At 36.7% G+C, this 22,533-nt stretch overlaps 1 protein-coding gene across 9 annotated transcripts in view; it reads left to right on the forward strand.

Moving 5' to 3' along the window:
* PCDH9 (protocadherin 9) overlaps nt 1–22,533 on the forward strand; it is a 719,118-nt gene that overhangs the window by 94,474 nt on the left and 602,111 nt on the right. The gene's annotated exons all lie outside the window — the stretch shown is intronic.

A 22,533-nucleotide genomic window follows, 5' to 3' on the forward strand; every position in this document is an offset into this window, starting at 1 on the left:
TTTCATTATAAGTAAAGGGAGTACTTTATTTCAAAGGTCTGGCTGCCTTTGGCTCTTGTCACAACAGATTGAATTCTTCAGAGCATAAAAACATACTTATTTTGTTAAACAACCACCCTGAATTACTTGATGCCAAAAAAAAAAAAAAAAAAAAGAAGAAAAAGAAAAAGAAAGAGGAGTGGTTTCTGTAATCGTTGAGTTATCAGGTTAGGCAAACGCAATTCAAGAATGGCACAGACTGCCATTTCTCTTTCCTCTCCCCCTCTCTCTTTTGCTTTTAACTATTCAGGCTTTTTTTTTTTTTATTATTATTTTTTTTTTAATAACAAAAACACAAAAAAGCAGCATATAAGTTATTACATTTTTTTTTTTCTGTTAAAAATAGTGTCTTGAAGACCTTAATCTGCTTCTGGAAACTGTGAAAATAAGCAGTAAAAGAAGAAGATGAAAAAATATTAAATCACTTTCTCTTGTTCATAACTTCCAATAAAATTACGTTTGAGCTACCAGATCAGTGCATGGCATCTGCAATGTACTGAACACCATGCTCTTTAGGCAAACCAGAATCCATAATAGAAACAGTTCAATTAGAGGAGACAGTTAACCACTTTACCCTTAAGTGTTAAATAGATATGTGAATTAAATGAGTGGAATTTTCCCACTGAGTTCAGTTGTGCTGGAATGGATAAAATATTACTGGTTTGTGTATATTTTTTAAAAGTGAGGAGGTCTGACACATGCTGCAGCAATTCTGGCAAACATTCTCTTTACCATCTTTTTTTTTTCTTTTCAATTTCCTGAGGGTCCTAATTAATAAAGTCAGTAAGAAAAGCAGTCACAGTCTATCCACATTCCTAATGGACTTTCATTAGAAAGGAGACCAACTTCTTGTCTGTTTCTGATCTTCTGTTTATTGGACTCAAAATCTGTCTTCTATCTGAAATCTTTTTCTTTCAAGATTTTTTACTAATAACTTCCTTGCCAGATAACCTCATTTTTACATTTCATACTGATTTCATGAAAAATTAGGGGGCCTTGGATGCCAACCAAACATCTAACTTCTTAGCTAGAACATTTGTGAAAGACAAAATACTTACTACACTATCATGGTTTTATGATTTTTGGTTATCGGTATTCCACACCATAACATCATGTAGTGCACTGGTAGTTAAAGAGTTAATATGAAATATAAGTTAATTGGAAGAGGGAAAGTATAATCTTGGAGTTGGCTCTGTGAGAATAGTTTGTTTCAAACTTCTCAGTGATTAAAAAATAATAAATACCTACTTCTTACTTGGACATTTTTTTTAAGTAGATTTAAAAGCTTTTTGAAGGCTGCAATCACTAACTCTGTTTTACAGATGGGAGGAGAAGGAAGCAACTTTTCTTACTTCACTGAACAAACTAATAGTAAAGTTGCAATTAGAAATTCAGGCCTCTAGGCTTCATGTCAGGGCCATCTAGATCCCGCATAGAGTCAATAATGTAAAATGAAGGTAGTCTCAGTGCCTGTTCTGTATGGGGTATTATTAGATATTTGTATTTCCAGAGGTTTATACCTTTTGATTTGTACACATGGCTTCCCAATTTGTATTGGGTGCATAATAAAAACAGTAATACTAAAACATGGGAGATGACTAGAATTAATGATGATTATGGAAAGGAGACTTAGATGGAGGATTTGGCTCTTGTTCTTGATTTGCTAACTACTGAAGGAATTTAAAAAAAAAAAAAAAAAAACAGAAAATGTGGTGACTAATAGAATCATAGAATCGTTCGAGCTGGAAAGAATCTTTAAAGGTCATCTAGTCCAACTCCTCTGCAATGAGGACAGGGACATCTGCAGCTAGATCAGGTTGCCCTGATCCAGAGCCTGGTCCAGCCAAATCTTTCATGTCTCCAGGGACAGAGATTCACCACATCTCTGGAAAACTTGTTTCAGTGCCTCACCACCCTTACTGTTCTTCCTTATGTCCAATCTAAATCTCCCTTATTTTAGTTTGAAACCACTTCTCCTTGTCCTTCCAACACAGATCCTGCTAAAGAGTTTGTACCTTTCCTTCTTACAGCTTCCCTTTGGATACTGAAAGGTCACTATAAGGTCTCCCTGATGCCTTCTCTTCTCCAGGCTGAATAGTCCAGATATTTCAGCCTGTCCTTGTTGAGGAGATGTTCCACCCTTTGGATTATTTTTGTGGCCTTCTTCTGGACGTGCTCCAGCAATTTCATGTCTCTCATTGACTGTGGTCTCCACACTGGAATAGCACTCCTGGTGAGGTCTCACCACTGCAAAGTAGAGAGGCAGGATCACTTACCAGTTGTGCAGGTCTTGCACTTGGCTTTACATTTTACATTATGAAGTTATCTTGGACTCACTGCTCAAGCCTGTCTAGACCTCTCTGGGTGTCAATCCATCCCTCAAGTGTGTCAACCATATCACAGCTTCGTATTATTTGCAACCTTGCAGAGGGTACACTCAGCCCCACTGTTTATGTCACTGATGAAGATATTTAAGACCATCGGGCCTTGTACATACCCCTGAGAGGCACTACTCAGTATTGATCTCCATCCAGACACTGATCCACTGACCACCACTCTGGTGTCAGTTCTTTATCCATCAAACAGTCCACCCATTAAATCCATATCTTTCCAGTTTGTACAGAACGATTCTGTGGAGGACCGTGTCAAAAGTCATATTGAAGTCCAGATAGTTGGCATCAGTGTCTCTTCCTTCGTCCACTGATGTAGTTACATCATTCATAGAAGTCTACTATGTTGGTCATACAGGACTTGATCCTGGTTAAGTCATGCTGGTTGTCTTCTATCATCTGTCTCTCTTCCATGTGCCTTAGCTTAACATCCAGGAGGATCTGTTTCATAATATTCCCTGTCACAGACGTAAGGCTAACAGGATGCTAGTTCCTTGATTTGTCCTTCCTACCTTTTTTAAAAATGCACGCAGCATTGTCTTTTTTCCAGTCAACAGAAACTTCACCTGACTGCAATGAATTTTCAAATATAAATGAGAGTGACTGTACTAGTAATACTATGCGACATTCCTGACTAATGTTAATATGAATGAGTAGATATCTACAGTCAAGATTTTCCATGAAGATTTTAACAAAATTATTATTTGATTTAAGTTCAGTCATCATCATTTTTCTGTGCAGACAATGAAAAGTGCATGTCAGGATATTCCAGTTGGTAAAGAAACAACCACTACCAGGTGGGATAAGATGTTAATCTTACAGTAAGACTGGGGTCTCAACATGAATTGAACAAGTCAAATTCAGAGTATCATGTGCAATGCAACACACAGCAGATTGCTCGAGGGGAAAATCAAATACTCAGAAGTTGAAGGGAGAAAGAGATAATTTGCTATGGAAGTCTCAAAACTGTACTCAATTTAGGCTCTGCTTAACTGCCAGGACACTTATGAAGACAAGAGATACAGAAAGTAAGGAATAAGTGAGCAAAGAGAGATGTGAAAGGAAGGGTAACTAGATAAAAATAGTGGACAGAAGAAAACGACTAGGACATTCAAAACGATGAAGTGGAGGAAGGATGACAGAAGGGGAGAGCCATTTTATGTTAGGGTGGATGTGGAAAAAGTCTCTTTTCAGAAGAGCTTTCCATCCAGCTACATCTAAGTAAAATGCTCTCCCTTCCCCATTTCCCCATCTCTTCCTCATGCAGCCTTTTGCTCACCCCACAGTAGTGTAGCAAGGCAGGCTCAAAACCAGATACAAAGGCAATATGTTTTGTTTAAAGTAAACTTCTTTGCTTGCGTTAGATTTTAGTTTTCCTCAGGCTGCAGTCACAGCAGTGGGAAGCAGTAGCTCTGGCAGGGCTATGAACCATGCAGAGTTCTGTGCTCTGGGCTGGTATGGCAGTGAGTGAGGACTCCTGTGGCAGCAGGATGCTGGGGCATTTCTCAGAGGTACCACCTAGAAGAAAGCAGAACCAACAGGCTACTAGGTAAGTGACTCAAGGTGGCTATTCATTCTCCCAATTCAGGAGCTGTCACAGTTTAAACCATCTTCATTATTTTGCAGCTTTCCTCTGGATTGACTTATTTTTCTGCTTTCTGGGGATAAGACAGAACACAGAGTATTTAAAACCAGTGTATTTAAAGGCTCTATTTTTATAATTGTTCTCTCTTTTAGTACTGTGAATAGTTCAGATCTTAATAATATTGTTGGACTTTTTGACTACTGTTGTACACTGCACAAATGGTTTTATTGAACTGTCCAGAGTACTTTTTTCATCTTTTCCTCTGAATACATGCACTTAATTTAGAATCCATTTATACATAGGAGTAATTCACATTATTTCATCCAGTGTGTATTTCTTTGTCTACGCTGAACTTTATCTGTTGAATTTCTTAAACACCTAACTTTGTTCAGCATTTCTGAAGTTCTTCCTGGCCTTCTCTAATCTTGAGTAACCTGCGTCACTTTGAATGTGAGTTTTAAAGATTCCATTAATGCTTTAAATGGTTTTTAATTTTTTGTTTTGTTTTGGGATTGGCAAGGCAATATCAAAAATACACTGAGAATACCTTTGTTCAGCACAGCTGCAGTAATTGGTTCTGTCTCTTGTAGTTTGAAGAAAGTGAAATAAAGTGAAAATATCCATTCATAACAAGAAAATGTAAAGTCAGATAGGTACAAAGTTTTTAATATTTAATTTTCCACATTATAAAGCAGACTCTTCTTCTCTGCTTTCCCATAAATGCAGAAATATGTAGGATTAATTAAACATTAAACCATAATTCTTCCTAAAAGAAAAGTCCTTACTAGTAATGTTTGATATAATATATTCCCAAGGTGATCTTCTTCCCCATCTGAATTTTCCTCATCATTGCTTTGAAAACAATAGTAAAGAAATATTTTGTTATCATATATATGTGTGTATATATATATATATTATTATTATATTTTTAGTGGAGGAAAAAAGGATATTATTTCGTAAATCTTCCTTTAATTAAATAATTGACTGCAGAACTGATTGCATAATGGAAATGTTGTGTGACATTCATTGCAGCTACTGATTTAGAAATGAGACAGTGAGTCTGTGGAAGAAGGTTTCTAGGTCCTCAGGCTCTGGGGAAGTAGCATATTTACTTTCTAGTCTGTTTGCCTTCTAGAAAAGGAGGAGGAGCAGGGAATAAAGCCAACAGAACAGGGCCACTAGCATTTTTAGCTGATTATATGCAGTGTCAAGAAGGTGCTATTTGTATCTGTGGGATATTGCTATGGGCTGACAGAGTAAGAAAACAAGGAACATATGAAGTAAACTCAACAAGGCAAAAATATTCCATCAAGAAAGAAAACAAATACCAGAGAACTACATTTTTTTTAATTTTTTTTTAATAGAAGTAAGTCATGCTTGCTTAAATTACTTAAGGATTTTGTTTTGTAACCATGAGATTATGAACATAACTATTGCCTTGACTGTGTGCTGTATTTTTAAAGCATTTGTCTCTATTACTAGCTTTGTTATTTTGTAGAATTTGCCTAGGCTAAATGGAGTTATTAACATAAGGAAAAAAAAAAATTGAAGAAATGAATAGCCTTCATAGACCTATGAAATTGCGTGTGTGGGGGGAGGAGAATGAGGGAAAAAGATATGTACATGCACACACATTACTATATATAATATACTTAAATATTTCCAATTAATATATTTCCTAATATCATATTGGTAAATAATGAATTGTCAGGAATTCTCTGGACATGGAGTTAGAGGATACTTTATTGAACAATTTGACAATTTACCTACTTGAAACAGTCTTTATTCCTTGGAAGGCAAAATAACTACTAATCCTTCAGCTCACACTTTACCTACTTTTTTTTGAGCAATAATGCTACATTTTGTAGCATTTTCTTTTAATCACACTATGATATATTTACTATCTTAGATCATCTGTTAACAGCTCAACAAGTCCCATAGGAGAAGAAAGGAGATCTATAATTACTCAGATGCATAAAATCTAATGGTAACATCTATCACTATCTTTCCAAAAGGAAACCAAAAGAAGAATGGAAAAATTATGCAAAATTGAGATGCAAACTTCAGTGGGAATGGAAGTAAAAAGGAGACTGGCCCACTCAGTGGTATGAGTACAAAAACTCAACCTAAGGTAGAGCCTTTCTACTTCCTGACTGCCATAACTTTGATTAACCTTGCAGTGTTTCAGCACGGGGTCATGCTATCCTGTTGACACTTTTCCTTTGAGATGTCAGTCACATTTCAATAACTTTCCAGTGTGGGCTTGTAAGTCCTGTCTCTTCATTGACTTTGAATGAGACAGGTTGCTTGTGAATGCAGCTTGGAGTGTCACTCAGATATTCTTGCATTGTGTTACCTTTGATTGACATGTCTGAAGTGGTGGAAAAAAATCAGGGTATTGAACCTCCTGTTTTGACTGTGAGGACCCTTCATTTTTTATTTTATTTTATTTTTTTTTAATTCTAGAAGCTCTCCTCCCCTTCACATAATAGCACAATTTCGTTCTGATTGTTTTTTGTCTTCTTTTTTTTCTTTTTTCTTTTTTATTAACAAGCCTGCAGATGTAGCAACTTAGCACAGGTGAGCACTGTGAGCTCTACTAATGGAAGATAATATGTCAATGATAAGAGAGAAAATGCATATTCAGGAAAGAAAAGAACATTAAAAAAAAAAAAAAAATCCTATTGGTTTAGTCTTCAATATACATTACTTTTATTTTAAGTCTGGCTTGTGTAACTCCTAAGGGTTAGGCCCAAAGCTCTTTAAAAAGAGCCAGCAAAAAGGAATGAAAAACATTTTTAGTTTTCCAATGTTTATTATTACAACATTGACTGTAGCTGTTTTTGTGGAAGTTTCACTATGTAGTAGAATGCTGTGTCCCAGAACAGTGATTGTTCCAAGGCTGTGTTATTCAATAAGTTGATTTATAACATATGACTCCAGTTATAATCCAAGAGTTGCTCCATTTATTTTAAACAAAATAAATATTTCTTTGCTGTATCCACTTGAGGTTTGTAATCTTGTTTTCAGGAATGCCCTAGCTCACATAAATAGACCTACCCAGGGTCCATAATGGAGGAGGGGAAAACTGTAATATAAAATAGTTCATATTTGTTTCATGGTGTTTCATAAATCTGGTTCCCAGGCAGTGGAGAAAAGTGAATAAAAAGCATTTTATTTTTCTTTAGCTACTGTGATAGCTTTTTGCTCAGCAGAATGGACAGAAGTATATGAAAACAGCAAGTGCTGGTAAGTAGTTGCAAAACAATAGCAAGCAAAAAAACTCTTTAATAACATAATATCCTGTAGTCAGTGAAAAGCAAGAGCATCATTAAATTCACAATAGAACTTATTTTTCTAATGCAAGTCATGAAGGAAGCAGTCATTCTGCGATGCACAAAAGGAACCGCAGGCTCTATCCTGAGCATTGCCATGCCAAACTTGCATACATGTCCACCTGTAAAGCTGAATCCTGAAATTTGACTAGATCTTCTGCCACCCATGTAGTGAGTGCACTGGGAGACTACTGAACCTGGGGTGCTGTCAACAAACTGTACTGTGATGAGGAGAGAGCAAGGAGACAGAGGTATGTTGTGGATCATTACATACAGTTTCAGTAGCAGGAATATTAAAAATAAAAAGTAAAAAAAAAAAAAAAAAAAATTGTAGCTGATAATCTGGTGGCTACAGTACCTGGCAATGGGAGTTGGAATACCCTTGAAAGACAATTGAACTGAATCCTCTCAATAGCTGCAAGCGCTTGAACTACTATATAAGTGGGACCAGTTCCTGCAGCCACTTTTTTTTTTTTTTTTTTTAAAGTGGTACTTTCAGTGGCACTTTGTACAGATCTCAATTTGCTACAGGTGCTTGAGAGAGCCAGCAAGATCAAGCCCTCAGAAAAAGAGGCAGAAGAAAATCTAGCTTACTGATCTTGAAGTAGCTTAATTCCACTCTAGGTGTGAAACCCTTCATCTCTGTTGAAACATAGACTCCTTCTTATGTGTGAAGAAGCATGGCCTTAAATTTTTGAAAGTCTTTAGCATACAAACTGTGGGTCAGTTGCCAGATGCCTGTCCATCCAAGCTGCCTCTCTCAGTTCCCATTCTCAATAGGTGAGGGGGAAAAAATTAGGATGAAAAAGCTTGTGGGTTGGGAGGTAGCCAGTGATATCACTTACTAATTATTGCAATGGGCAGAATAGATTCAGAACAATAATTTAATTTGCTGTCAATTTAAAAAAAAAAAAAAATTGGATGCTAAAAAAAAAATAAAAAAATTAAAACACTATCTCCCCTTCCTCCTTGAGCAGTGCAGGAGGTAATGGAGAATGGGGATTTGGGTTCAGTACATAAGAGCTCCTTCCCTTTGTACTTTTCCCCTGTTCCATTGTCAGTCTTTCTATCAGAATGCAGTCCTTCAGAATAAACCTGTTCTAGAAGGAGGCCAATAATAGGCTATAGCTTGGATGTCTGCTCCAACATGGTCTTTTTTTCAAAGAATCATAGAATCATAGAATGGCCTGGATTGAAAAGGACCACAGTGATCATCTAGTTTCAATCCCCCTGCTGTGGCCAACCACTAGACCAGGCTGCCCAGAGACACATCCAGCCTGGTCTTGAATGCTTCCAGAGATGGGGCATCCACAACCTCTTTGGGGAACCTGTTCCAGTGTGTCACCACCCTCTGTGGGAAAAACTTCTTCCTAATATCTAACCTAAACCTCCCCTGTCTCAGTTAAGACCATTCCCTCTTGTCCTCTATCCACCCTCATAAAACAGCCGTACCTCCTCCTGTTTATATGCTCTCTTCAAGTACTGGAAGGCCACAATGAGTTCTCCCCAAAGCCTTCTTTTCTCCAAGCTAAACAAGCCCAGTTCCCTCAACCTTTCCTCATAGGAGAGGTGCTCCAGCCCTCTGATCATCTTAGTGGCCCTCCTCTGGACCCTCTCCAAGAGCTCCACGTCCCTCCTGTACTGGGGGCCTCAGGCCTGGAAGCAATACTCCAGATGGGACCTCACAAGAGCCGAGTAGAGGGGGACGATCACCTCCCTCTCCCTGCTGGCCACCCCTTTTTTAATGCAGCCCAGAACACAGCTGGCCTTCCAGACTACAAGCGCACTCTCCTGGCTCATGTCCAGCTTCTTATCCACCAGAACCCCCAAGTCCTTCTCTGCAGGGCTGCTCTCCAGGAGATCTTCTCCCTGTTTGTATAAATATCTGGGATTGCCTTGACCCAAGTGCAGCACCCTGCACTTGGCCTTATTGAACCTCATTAGGTTTTCAAGGGCCCACTTCTCCAGCCTGTCCAGGTCCCTCTGGATGGCTTCCCTTCCTTCCAGTGTATTGACTGCACTGTTCAGCTTGATGTCATCCACAAACTTGCTGAGGGTGCACTTGATGCCATCATCTATGTCATTGATGGAGATGTTGAAGAGCACCGGTCCCAAGACCAACCCCTGAGGGACACTGCTTATGACTGGCCTCCATCCTGACACAGAACCATTGATCACAACCCTTTGGCTGCATCCAGCCAATTCCTAATCCATCAAACAGCCCATCCTTCAAATTCACACCTCTCCAATTTAGAGAGAAGGATGTGGTGAGGGACCATGTCAAAGGCTTTGCAGAAATCCAGGTAGATTACATCCATCGCCCTTCCCCTGTCCACCGAAGCCGTCACTCCATCATAGAAGGTCACCAGATTGGTCAGGCAAGATCTGTCCTTGGTGAAGCCATGCTGGATGTCCCAAATCACCTCTTTATCCCATATGAGCCTTAACATAGCTTCTAGGAGGATCTGCTCCATGATCTTCCCAGGCACAGACGTGATGCTCACTGGTCTGTACTTCCCCTGGCCTTCCTTTCTCACTTTCTTAAAAATGGGAGTAACGTTTCCCTTTTTCCAATCACCGGGGACTTCACCAGACAGCCATGATTTTTCAAATATGATGGAGAGTGGCTCGGCAACCACATCAGCTGTCTCTTTCAGAACCCTAGGATGGATATCATCTGGCCCCATGGACTTATACACTTTCAATTTCATGAGGAGGACTCAGACTTGTTCCAGTTTCACAGTGGAACAGAAACCACTCCCCACACCCTCACCTAGAGGTTCATAGTCCTGTCAGACATGAGAAGCCTGACCACTTGTGAAGACTGAGGCAAAGCAGTCATTGACTACCTCAGCTTTTTCTATATCTGAGAAAGAAGATTTCCATTACATTTCATCATAGAGGGAACACTCCCCTTGGCCTGTTTCCTCCTGCCTATGTACCTGTAGAACCCCTTCTTGTTATCTTTCACGTCTCTCGCCAAGTTCAGCTCCATCTGCACCTTGGCTTTCCTAATCCTATCTCTACACACACAGACAACAGCCCTGTATTCCTCCTAGGCTACACAACCCTGCTTTCACTTTCTGTATGTTTCCCTCTTTTCTCTCAGTTTAAGCTGCAGGTCCTTGCACAGCCATGGCAGTCACCTGCCACACCCTGCTCGACTTCTTCTGCTGGGAGATGGACAGCTGTTGTGCTTTCAGAAGGGTGTCCTTAAAGATGTGCCAGCACTGTTCTGTACCCATGCCTTTAAGGACAGTTTCCCAGGGGATTCTACTCAGCAGTTCCTTGAGCAGCCAGAAGTTTTCTCTCCTAGAGCATAGGATCTCTTAGCTCTGTTTTTTGCCAGGCCCACATTCTTCAAGATCACAGGCTGCAGAGCAATCTGTTCTTCTGTACCTAAAGCACATCCTCCTTTTCTCCAACTGTGGGGTTTGCAAGTTTGTTTCTCACACTATTTTTCTTCTCTTCTCTCTTGTCTAGTGTTTTGCTCTTCTTTAAATCTGTTTATCCCTGAGATGTCTCTATCTTGGTTTCTGGGCCCATCAAAGCACTGCAGTGGGGTCATTGGAGCCATCTGGAATCAGCGGTGTCTAGTGCAGGGTGTCCCAGGATTCCCATCATGTTGTAGCACCTGAGAAATTGAGATAAATTCATAGATAGTGTAGCAATTGGATTTCCAGGATTAGTATATTTTAGGTAGCTATGAAAAATAACCCACTTTCCTTATAGGTATCAGGAGAATCTCAGGGTGAATTTGTAAGAAATAAGGAGGCACTATTTTAATTAATTTGTCTGTAAGATGTTAGAATAGTCATATAACAAATCTATTCAAAAGTTCCTCTTCCATTTCTATTTATGTTTTCTCTAATTCCAAAAACATGAGCACTTGTCAATTTTAATTAATACTTGTAGAAGTTTTAAGAACTGTAGCAAAAACAATCCTTTCAAATTTGTGCAAAAACTACTGCTCAGGCTGGAAACTATTCCTTCTTTGAATGCACACTGCAAGCAGATTTTGTGTTTTATTATATAGCATATAATGCTACTAATATTAACCCTTAGTCTGTTTTTCTTCTGACTTACATACAAAGAACCAGAAAGTTGATCTCTAATAAGTACATGTATTCATTAACCTATTAGCTATGATGAAAAGTGTTTTTGTTGTTGTTGTTGTTTGTTTTTAAAGTGTAAAACAGATAGATGCATTTGCAAATCTCTAGACATCCTTGCTAGTGATTATATTCATGATGATTTCATTTTTGTGAGTAGTTACACATACTTCTTAACACTCTGACACTTCAAATGATTTTGAAAATAACGTTAACATGTTTTTCCTCAAAAGTGGTTTCAAATATCTTTTAAGTTGTTTCTTTTGTTTTTTATTTATGCATTTGTATATAACATGTTACATATAACAGTAGTACTAAAAGGTGTGTATGTGTACATATATGTATGTGTATGATACCTGTAGTATAATGTGTGTAAGATAATACAATTATTCTTTCAGCTGCCATATTACGGGCACTCTAGTAATAGAAACTAATATGCTCAAGAAGAGATTTTTTAAAAGCACTCTGAAGCTCCATGTGATACTGACTTCATTCTTCTTATACCTGTCTTGAAATCTAGCAGAGCCATAAGAAAAAAAAAAATGTATTTCCCAGTGGAGAGCCATGTGCAAAAAAACAGAAAGCTGCGACGCAACTTGAGATATCACTCTAGGGGGTCATTATTTAACTCAAGAGCTCTGTGTATTATAATAAATGGCTATGGAAAACCTTTTTAGATATCTTTCTGAAAGAGGTGTTCAGAAACAATCTTCAAATATGAGCCTAATGTGTGTTTTAATATTAGATACTTAGTGTACTATTTCTCCTGGTCTACTTTTATGTGGTTACTGAAGAAGTCTAAGGTGTATAAAATTAAGTGGGCAGAATCTTTCTTTAGGTCTATGAAGGTGCATAACTTCTCTTCATTGCTAAGTCAAGTTGTTCATAAAAGCAACTTAAACGAGGAGGAACAGCTCTAAAGTAAAAGAGAGGAGATTTAAGTTAGATGTTACGAAGAAATTATTAACTCAGAGGGCAGTGAGACACTGGCGCAGGTTTCCTGGAGAAGCTGTGAATGCCTCATCCTTGGAGGCATTCAAGGCCAGGTTGGATAGGGCCCTGGGCAGCCTGATCTAGTGAGAGACAACCCTGCCCATGGCAAGGAGGGTTGGAATTGTGTGGTCTTTAAGGTCTTTTCCAATCTCAATCTCTATGATTCTATGATTCTTTGATAGTTAATTGGCCAGATAATTATGATGTAGGAGTAAATAAGTTGTTAAGTTAGACAGTCTGATTGCTGAGGGTACATAGATCACATTTAACTAGTGCAGTCAGATATGTAGTGAATACAAAGTAAAGAAAAATGAAGGGAGTGGCTAGGTTTTTATATTCATCTTTGAGTGGGAACAAAAATTTGCCTTTTTTTACGAATGAGGATTTTCTAGGACTCTAGCTTTTTAGAATTATATCGTTTCACCAGGAGATTTTATGAATTTCAGGATGAAAGAAGCAAGGTTTTAGAAGGCAGCCAATAGTTTTTGTCCTTTACAACTCTCTGCTTTCTACCAGTCTGACTGAATCTACCTCATATATAATGGTTGTGTTTCTGCCACTCCTGCTGGGAGAACTTCATAGTCTGACAGACTTGTCCTGACTTCAACCGGGACTGAGTAGCTTAATTCCACTTTACTTCACTGTGTAAGCTATACATATCATACATGAACTTCTTCCTGAAGGAATGGAAAACACTCACGGTTTTGATTCCCACTGAACCAAGTGGGTTCTGCCCAGTTCAGCCCCTTACAGAACACGTACCTTACTCTGTTAGATGGAACAACTACTTGCGGGAAATTCCAGATTCGTTGTGATCCAGATGTGATCCAGGACTGTTCATTACCAGAACTCATCTGTAAAGCCTTGCTCATTGATTTTGATGGAGAAAAAGGTGTGCAGTACTGAGAAGGAAGAAGAATGGATTTAATACTCAGATTAAGTTTCACAAGCTTTATCGTTGCTGCACATCCTCTGTACTGCAACAGCTGACTGTGAGAGTAATTAAAGTGGTAATTAAAGTGTAATTAGACATGATCCATTGATGTAGATCAACTTGGTTTCTGTACCAAAGTCATTTGAGTATGTGTCTAAGACAACTTAGATAAGCAAAGGTTTGATGTTTAGAAAAACTCTTCTGTGGCACAGATCGTTAAGCAGCAGAACTGTTTTCTAATACTGCTGTCACTGCAGATCTGGAAGACATGAACATGTTAAAGGAAGGAAGAATTGCTTTCTTATGGGTAGATGCGACTTCCAGATATAGGATTCAAAGGCCCATAAAAGAAGTTGCTTGCCCTAAGCCATGTAGCTGAAGTTTCATCAGAAGCCTGTGATGGAGGAGAGAATCTAATCTTTCTCAAATCCTGATGCTCTCTTAAACATAATATTTGATCCACAGTTTTAGTTTATGGTATTTTCATTATTTTTTCAATCTGTCTGTCAGTATTTATATTTCTGACCTACATACATATAGTTCTCTGTGAATTCAATTTCGATTCTTCTCATGCAAATTCTATTTTTGCTAAAAATGTGGTTGCAGGAAGACCATCTATGAACAATATATGCATTTTGTTTCAGTTTGTTCATTTAATCTTGAAGGGAAGTAAAATTATTTGCCTCCAAACTTTGAAAAATGTAGGAGAGAGTATATATTTAGTATTATAAGCAGCATCTATCATTCCTGACTCTTTATTTACATGGGCCTTAGGAAGAGTAGCTGGAAAGTGTATCCTTGCGGGTGTTTCTGGCAGAGAGTTCTCTCCTGGTGTCATTCCAGCCATGCATGTACTTTGGGACAAATATGATCTTAATTTCAAAATCATGTGTTTCTTATTAGTTTTACTTCATTGTATATTTTCATTTTAATTTCATTTGGGCTTTATTTTCTAACAGAAAAGTTCTGTAAAAATTAGAAAATAAATTAAAAAGGATCACTGACACACTAGGAGACACACAGCTCAATAACTCATTAAGGTTTAGAGATGTTTATTACATATATGCTCAATTTTTATTCACAACATGCAAAGTGCAAATTCTCCATCTCTCTTTTGACTGTGCAATGTCAGTAAAATGGATTATGTTTTTTTTCATTGCACAGGATATATTGTCTATTAGAATCCATGAAAATAAACACAATAAAAATTGTAATGAAATGTTATTGTATAGAATAATTATTTGCTTTTAAAGTCTTACTATTTTAACTGTATTAATTGTACAAGCTGCAGAGTTCAATATTTTTTTTGAGAAAAAAAATTAGGAACCTGTTTGAATTATTCATGTTTTGAAAATGGCCTGTATGACAGCTATTTTCATAACTCATTTTTACTGCAAGTTTAGCACATACCAAAACTCCCACTGAATTGAGAAATTAGGATAGTTATGATTTTACCTAAAGAATTCTCTTGCTTTCTTTTAAAGAAATATCTTTCTTGTTGTTAATATATTGCACAGAGTCATGAATGGGGAAATACAGACCCATGTCATCATATAAAGCTTTCCTTCAGCAGGCTATAAGAATTTATCCTCTTTAGCATGGACTATCTTGCTTTTTAATTAATAGATTTTTAATCTCCATTTCTTTCCAGTACAGGAAAAACCCAGACCATACATAAATGATACTTTCATAATAGATGACTAAAAAAACTAGCAACAAAAAGAACAATATTAAGCCTGGGATATTTTTTCTGTTTTTTGCCTATAGGAGGGGAGAATCAGAAAATAAAGCTATCCTCTCACTATTGTCTTTGTTCTCCCTCCTAGGACCACATGGAAATCTTTTGTTAAAAAGTCTTAAGCACGTTGGGTGCAAAGGAGTAAGAATTGAAAGAATTTTCTATTCAAGGACTCAAGTTGCTCAGTGTATGCAAATTAGTCTGGCTCTTGGTTCATGCTTCTCACAGTCTGAATCCAAACACAGTTAGCAGCTGGAACACTAATACGCTCCTTGGAAGAATTAAGCTAGATCTATATTTATTCAGCAGTTTTTTTCAGGAATCTTTTTTATGCAATCAACAAGGATAATTTACTTGCAGCTTGCTGCTCTTCTATTGCAGCAGCAATGTTATGTCCCTGAGTACCCCCAAATTAATAATTTCTTGATATATGCTAGGTTATATTGCTCTTTCCCGACCAAATAAACTAATTTAAATATGTTGCTTGTACTACACTTGGATGCTGACCCTAGTAAATTGTGGTGACATCCAGAAAATTACTCATTAGGAAAAGGTATTTAGAATAAATGAGCTAGAGATTGAAGGAGCAAATGTGCTATAAATCTCATTTTTTATGTGTTTGATTTAATTTACAGTCTCAGTTCTGGTCCATCTTCATTTGGATATTGCTTTCTTCTTAAAAGGATTTTGAACAAAGTATACATACCTGCCATGGTATTTTGAATATCCTCTTACCTTTGAGACACCCTTGGATGTAGGAAAGTAAGAAAAGATATACTTGGCATAACAGCATGTCTATCTATCTATCTATCTATCTATCTATCTATCTATCTATCTAGATATCTAGATATCTATCTATATATAGATATAGATATATAGATATAGATGTAGATAGATAGATTATATATAAACAACAACAAAAAGAAGAAGAAAGAAAGAAAGAAAGAAAGAAAGAAAGAAAGAAAGAAAGAAAGAAAGAAAGAAAGAAAGAAAGAAGGAGAGAGAAAGAGAATGAGAAAGAAGAAAACAACCAATTCCTAATGAACAACTCCTATACATTAAAATAAATAAATAAATAAAATCATGTGCCATATGGCAATTATGCCAAAAGACTGAATTTATTACCAAATAAAACTGTTGGCTTATGCATTTCACAGTTTCCTCCATTCACAACTAGTGTGTTTTTAGAGGTTTTCCATAGGGTTAGTTGCCCAGACTTCTGCAAAAACAACAGTTTTTCCTTATTGCAGGAGGTGTTAGGAAATCAAATCCAACTGGAGCACCAACTGAGTTACAGGCTGGTTTTGTCCCAGCTGCATGACACATGCCAAGTGCTGATTTTTCAGTGCAGACATTCAAAGAAATGAATACAAAATTCTATTTGTTCTCTTACTGAATGAATTATCCTTATTGTGTTTTTTTTTTTTTTTTTTGTACTTCTATAAGCTACTTAATATTTCAGCAAAGTCACTTTTCACTTTCACAAAAATGTTTTTACACATCACTTTTTCTTTTGATAAATAATCCTTTAACATCTTCAGATGTGACTTGTTTCATTGTCACTGTCATTTTATCAAATAAAATTATTTACATATACATAGGTGTATAGATAGATATATATTTATCTATATGGGAGTTTGAAAATTCCTGTGCAATTTCTTCTAGTGTTTCTTGGTCTCTGATAGCTTGCTAATGAATACTCACAACCCAACATGATTTCGAGTCTTTAAAAATGTGTTCTTAATATCTGAAAATTTGTGCCATCAATTTCTTCTAAAATCTATATTTTTAATTAAGTCTTATTATAGAAAGATTTCCTTTCTTCCTCTCCCTCTCACCCACTGCAGCCATTCATCTATGGAAGTGGATGTTTGCATCCATCTCAGATCAGATTTGTTCTCTGAGGTCATGAGTCTGTGATGCAGTTAGCATGCCTTTAGCATGCATATTTAGACAATGTTCATACAGACATTTCAATGTAACTTGCATCCAAATTGCTAATTTTTTTTTTTTTTTTTTTTTTTTTTTTTTGTGCAGACACTTACTAAATGAACTTTCTTGGTGTTTCACAGTGCCTACTACAATCAAATTCTATTGCCAAAAAGAGGGTGAAGGGATAAATTAGAAGATGTAAGATCTCCATGCTTTCACTTGGTCAGGCATGGTGACTGTCACAATTAAGTTGGCAGAGGTGCTTGAGAGATGAGGGGGAATCCTTTAGCAAGGACAGTGGTGTTTTTAGTTGGCAATAGGAAAAGATGCAAGGGAACAAAATTGAGCTCCATAACCTTGCACTGAATGGCTTAATTCAGCTATGCTTGTTCACCAATATTTCACTCCTGTTGCTGTGATTGGCATGGAGGGGAATACAGGAAAATGAGTCCACAGAAGCTCTCTTTACCAGGACAACTTACTTATCTATAACCTGTCAAGCTCACCAACAGCTAATGTCAGTATATTAAACTGTTTCTGAATGTATTCACACAGCTTACTTGGGAGACTAGTTCTAAAACATCCCTTCCTTCTTTCTCTATATCTTTGAATCTTTTGCCTCTCTCAGACATCTCCTAATTTGCCTTCCTTGGCATCTGATGTCAAGGAAATAGTATAATGTGAATTTGTGAACAATATTTTCAGCAAGTTCAAGCTGATATGGAATTTCCCTGAGAGGCAACATTAATAATGGGTTGGCACAACACATTTGCTGGAGTGGATTTGATGCCTTGATTGAGCTTCCGTGGTGCGTTTGTTGTTGCTTTGGGGAACGTGTGGATATTGGGTTCAACAGACCATAGAATTTTGAATTAACCTCTCTTTTCCTCTTCATGAATATAATGGCTTCACAATCTGTTCCTGAGTTGGCCTTTCATTTAAGGGAAAGAAGAGAAGCTTTAATTTAAAAAAAAAAAAAAAGGGGATTTTTGAGAGCATTGTGAGCAAAAATAAATATACATAAGGAAACGTTGATTCATAATAATTTCTTAGGTTACTTTCCCTCAAGAGCTTCCTACACTGATTCACTATAAAATATTCAATTTAGCCCTGAAGTACAAAAGATGAAAACCATTAGCACTAAGTTCAGAAATGGCAGCTTGAGTTACACCCATTGTTTAGGAGAAGCCTATGACGAATTTGAGAGAGTCCTCTTAAACCCTGTCACGGGTCTCATTCTAGATAAAGGTCTCTTTTTATGGGAGTTGTAATTGAATAATGAAATTTTAGAAGATTAAGACTGAGGGGCAAAAAAAAAGGCAGCAAAACAACAGAAAAGAATAATTTATTTTTTATTTTTCATTTTTATTCCCTGACGCTGTGTTCAAAGAATGTTTTAGTTGTTTTTTTCAGTCAACTGGAAATTTGCTCTCAGGGTTTCAAAACAGCAGAGAAAAAATCTGATCTTTACATTATTTCCAAAGCTGAAGAAGTTTTATGTTTTTGTTTTGTTTTGTTTTGTTTTTCTATAGGTGTGTTAAAAAGAGCTACACACCTGAATTTGGGAGTGGATAGTGGATGAAAGAAAACAGTTATATAGCGGCTATATCTGCACTGGTGAAAAATGTGCTCAGGGTTAACAGAAATTTGACATAACAAAACTAACATAGTGATTTGTAAACTGAGGCATAGTGTGAGCATGGAATTGGTTATTTAAAATTTATGTCCCTCCAAAGAATGTTACCTTCTTTGCACATCATTTTTGATCCCTAGATTGTTACATTACAAAGAACATAAGCACTACATTTACTCTTTATCTTCAATATTTCACCATATGTTTACTCCTTAAGCCATTTGCATATCAAGAAACATAATCAAGATATTTTAATTCATTAGATGCATACTTTAGCTCAATCTCACAGCATTTTTGTTGTTCATCTCACAAGCATATGTTTATTTGTAAGCTTTTAGTTTGAAATAATAATCAAAAATAGCCTGGGAAAAATAAGATTAGTAAAGGTTTTTGTTTTATTTTTAAGGAAACATATGAAATGTTTTTCAAGTTTACTAGTTTAACCCGACCTTACCAGCAAGATATTGATATAATCCTCAATTATTTCTCTAACTATGTGACATCCATGACTACTAAGGATTAATGAAGCCTTTTCATACTCTGTTTTCTGAGATCCTTGTTCAAAGTTGCGTAGGTTTTAGACAGCAGTTTAAATCTGGGAAAGTTAAATCAACCTTAGGGACAGACTGTCTGTACTTCAGATTTGCAGTGAATAATTTGTAATTTACTTGCTCTAGGAATGAGCTCAACTAATACTGATCATTGTTTAGCTCTTAAGAAAACAATATTTAAGGCTTTAAATGTTTTTAATTCCTAACAGACACTTTCAAAAGTAGGAATTTCCTCCCTTTGCTTATGAATCACTACATCCAGAAAAAAAAAATAAAAAAAAACTAGAAGATAAAAGTTATCCACTTTTCATTGATTATTGAATGCTGTATGATCTTGTTTTCCAGATTTTCTTCTCTCTGTTTTAGCTCCATTGTTGCTGACAGCAACAAGCAGTAGTTGTCTTTGTAGCAACACTACCTTTAAGTACCGAAAGCACAGGCTGGAAGGCCTGAAGGAGTAAGTGGCCCTGCTGTTATATTATCAGCTGACTTACTTAATATTTTCATTGAGTCTAGAATCATAGAATGGTTTGGGTTGGAAGGGACATTAAAGATCATCTACTTCCAAACCTCCTGCCATAGGCAGGGTTGCTACCCATGGTATTGGGTTGCTCAAAGCCCCATCCAAGCAGGCCTTGAACTTCTTCAGGAATAGGACATCCACAGCTCCTCTGGACATCCTGTTCCAGTGCTGTCTTCACAGTCTTCTCTCTTTTATTTTAAGACTGTTACCTATCCTATCATTACATTCTAAAGAAACTCGATTTCCATCTTTTCTGTAGGCCTCCTTTAGACACTGGGAGGCCAAGAGATCTCCCTGGTGCCTTCATTTTTCCAGTATGAACAAGTGAACCTCTCAGTCTTTCTGACCAGCTCTCTTTTAAAGCAAACCATGATATGGTTTGGGCTGCAAGTGCACACTGCTGAGTATTTCATCACTCAGCAACCCCCAAATCCTTCTCCTCAGAGATGCTCTCAATCCATTCTCTGCCTAGCCTGTATCTGTGTTTGGGATTGCTCTGACCTGACTCAAGACCTTGCACTTGGACCTGCTGGATTGTTTGTGAGATGAACAACCAAACATTCTTACACTTTTTTCTTTTGCCTGTGCTCCTTGCATCTCCTCAGACAAGAGTCAGAATTGGTTGACAAATAGACCTTATTTTCTGAGTGGCCAGTTACCCTTTAGGTAACAGAGGGCTGAGAATCCCAACAATACCGTAAAAATATATGAAACATTTCTTTAAAACTGTTCTTCCCACTATTTTTATCTCCACTGTAATAGTGACAGAGGGAAATTTTAGTAGAAATTATTATGTTGCCAAGCCCACATAACTGTACTTGATTTGGGAATCTAGCTCCTTGAATGACACAAAACGGAGGCAGCTTTGGTATCAAATCAGTCTGCTTTTTTACACTCAAATTGAAGGTACTTAGCTTGTTACCATATGGAACGAAAGTAATTACTAAGGATGAAAGGAAAAAGCAAGACAATTAGAATGCTTGATGTTTGTCAAGAAGCAACCTTCTATATCTCAGAACGCTGTAATTCAGGTTTCATGATGAGGGTTTGCGGGAATGCACCAGAAGTAGTGATTTGAAAGATTTATTCACTTACTGCACTGACAAATGCAATGGAAACCTGTTCTGAGACTTGCTTTATACTCAATTGCTTCTTGTAACTGATTCATTTATCAGATATTTGACTAGAAGGAACTCAGTGTAACATATTGATGTAAATCAGTGCAGAATGAAATATGTTGAATTTCATAGGCTTGACTGTACAGCAGAGCTGATTATCTCTGTATCTTAAATACCAAGCATTTTCTTTGCTAGGATTTGCCACCTGTTGAATTTGATTTCTGTAGTAGTATGGTAATTTATAAAGTCATATTGAAGGAATAATTTTAGATACATGGGAATAGTGTAAAGAGATTGCTCATAATTTCCTGTCTTATGTAAATTGGGTCAAGGTTACAAAAGGAGCTTTTTTTTCTTTTTCTGTGCCAGAATATTTAAAAAAAGAATATGTTTTAGAGCATTTTTTCATGTTCTGTGATCTAGCTTCAGTAAGAATAGTTCTTCTATACAACACAACTCAGGTTTACACGTACATTCTTCCTTCGCTTGTTTTCTTCTTCAGGGACCCTTCAATTCTAAAAGCCATGAAGAGAATGGTCTCAACAAAAGTCCCAGAAGAAGAATCTGTGAGTGACCAAACAGAAAGAATAGGTTAGCAGTCTTCAGTCCCTGTGGTCTATATTAGGTACTTTGATTTTACCAGGTATGCAACTCTGTAAGCAGTAGGGGCCATGTTAAACCCTTAGCTACTACGGGTTCACTAATCTTGAGTGAGAAGTTCCTTAATATGGAACAGAACTCTCATGTGCCTGGGTTTCAGTCTGTCCTTTTCCCCAGGCTCAGGAAATCACCTGATTTTCTTCACCTTTCCTTATATGTTGATTCCTCTTCATGGCACAGTGAATAGGATTGAGTACTTCAGAATATGAGAAATCTGGAATCCTTATATATTTCAGAAGTTTCCATTTATAGTATTTATGGTTATTTTCTTGAATAATCTTTTCTACTTTGAGGGTCATTAATATGTAAGCAATGTGTTATTTTTATCTAATATTAGATATTTTTATCTAATATCCTTATCTTGCCACAACATTTTACAGCAATGTAAGGTTTCCATGATATTCTCCAGTGAAATTTGCATATATATAAATAAGAAGATGGAAAATTTAAATTAAAAATGTGTTTTATTAGTCTTTCTTATCCAGGAGAGGACTTGAATAAATTTTATGTAGCATATTCAGAAAATATTGTCTATTAGAAGTGGAATGATAGAAATATCTCGTATTTGCATCTTAAATTAAATTAAAAAATAAAAATGCATTAATAAATATGTATAATATAATACTGGAATTATGATGAAAAAGTGAAGCAAGAGAAGTTAGTTTGCACACAAAAAATAGTTGTTTTGTAGTTGACCTGAGTGATGTAAGAGTTAACTCACTAGTTGCGAAGAGAGCTGCATTACCTTTCTTGACTGACCTGCATGATATAGCACCAACTTGTCCAACAGGGCTGTTTTTGTTTTTCTTTTGTATTGCAAAGAGAGCTTCCTTAATTAAGATTTGTGTGATGACTTTAGCTGAATTTTTCTTCATTTAGTCAAAGCCTTTAAATTTCTCAATAGTGTTGTTTATAGTATGATAATTAGGGTTAATTTTACTACACTAGATGATACACAGATTAAGAAATGCATGTAACAATCCAATTTTG

Source organism: Meleagris gallopavo, chromosome 1, assembly GCF_905368555.1.
Source record: "Meleagris gallopavo chromosome 1, MGAL_WU_HG_1.1, whole genome shotgun sequence".
Lineage (NCBI taxonomy): Eukaryota > Metazoa > Chordata > Aves > Galliformes > Phasianidae > Meleagris > Meleagris gallopavo.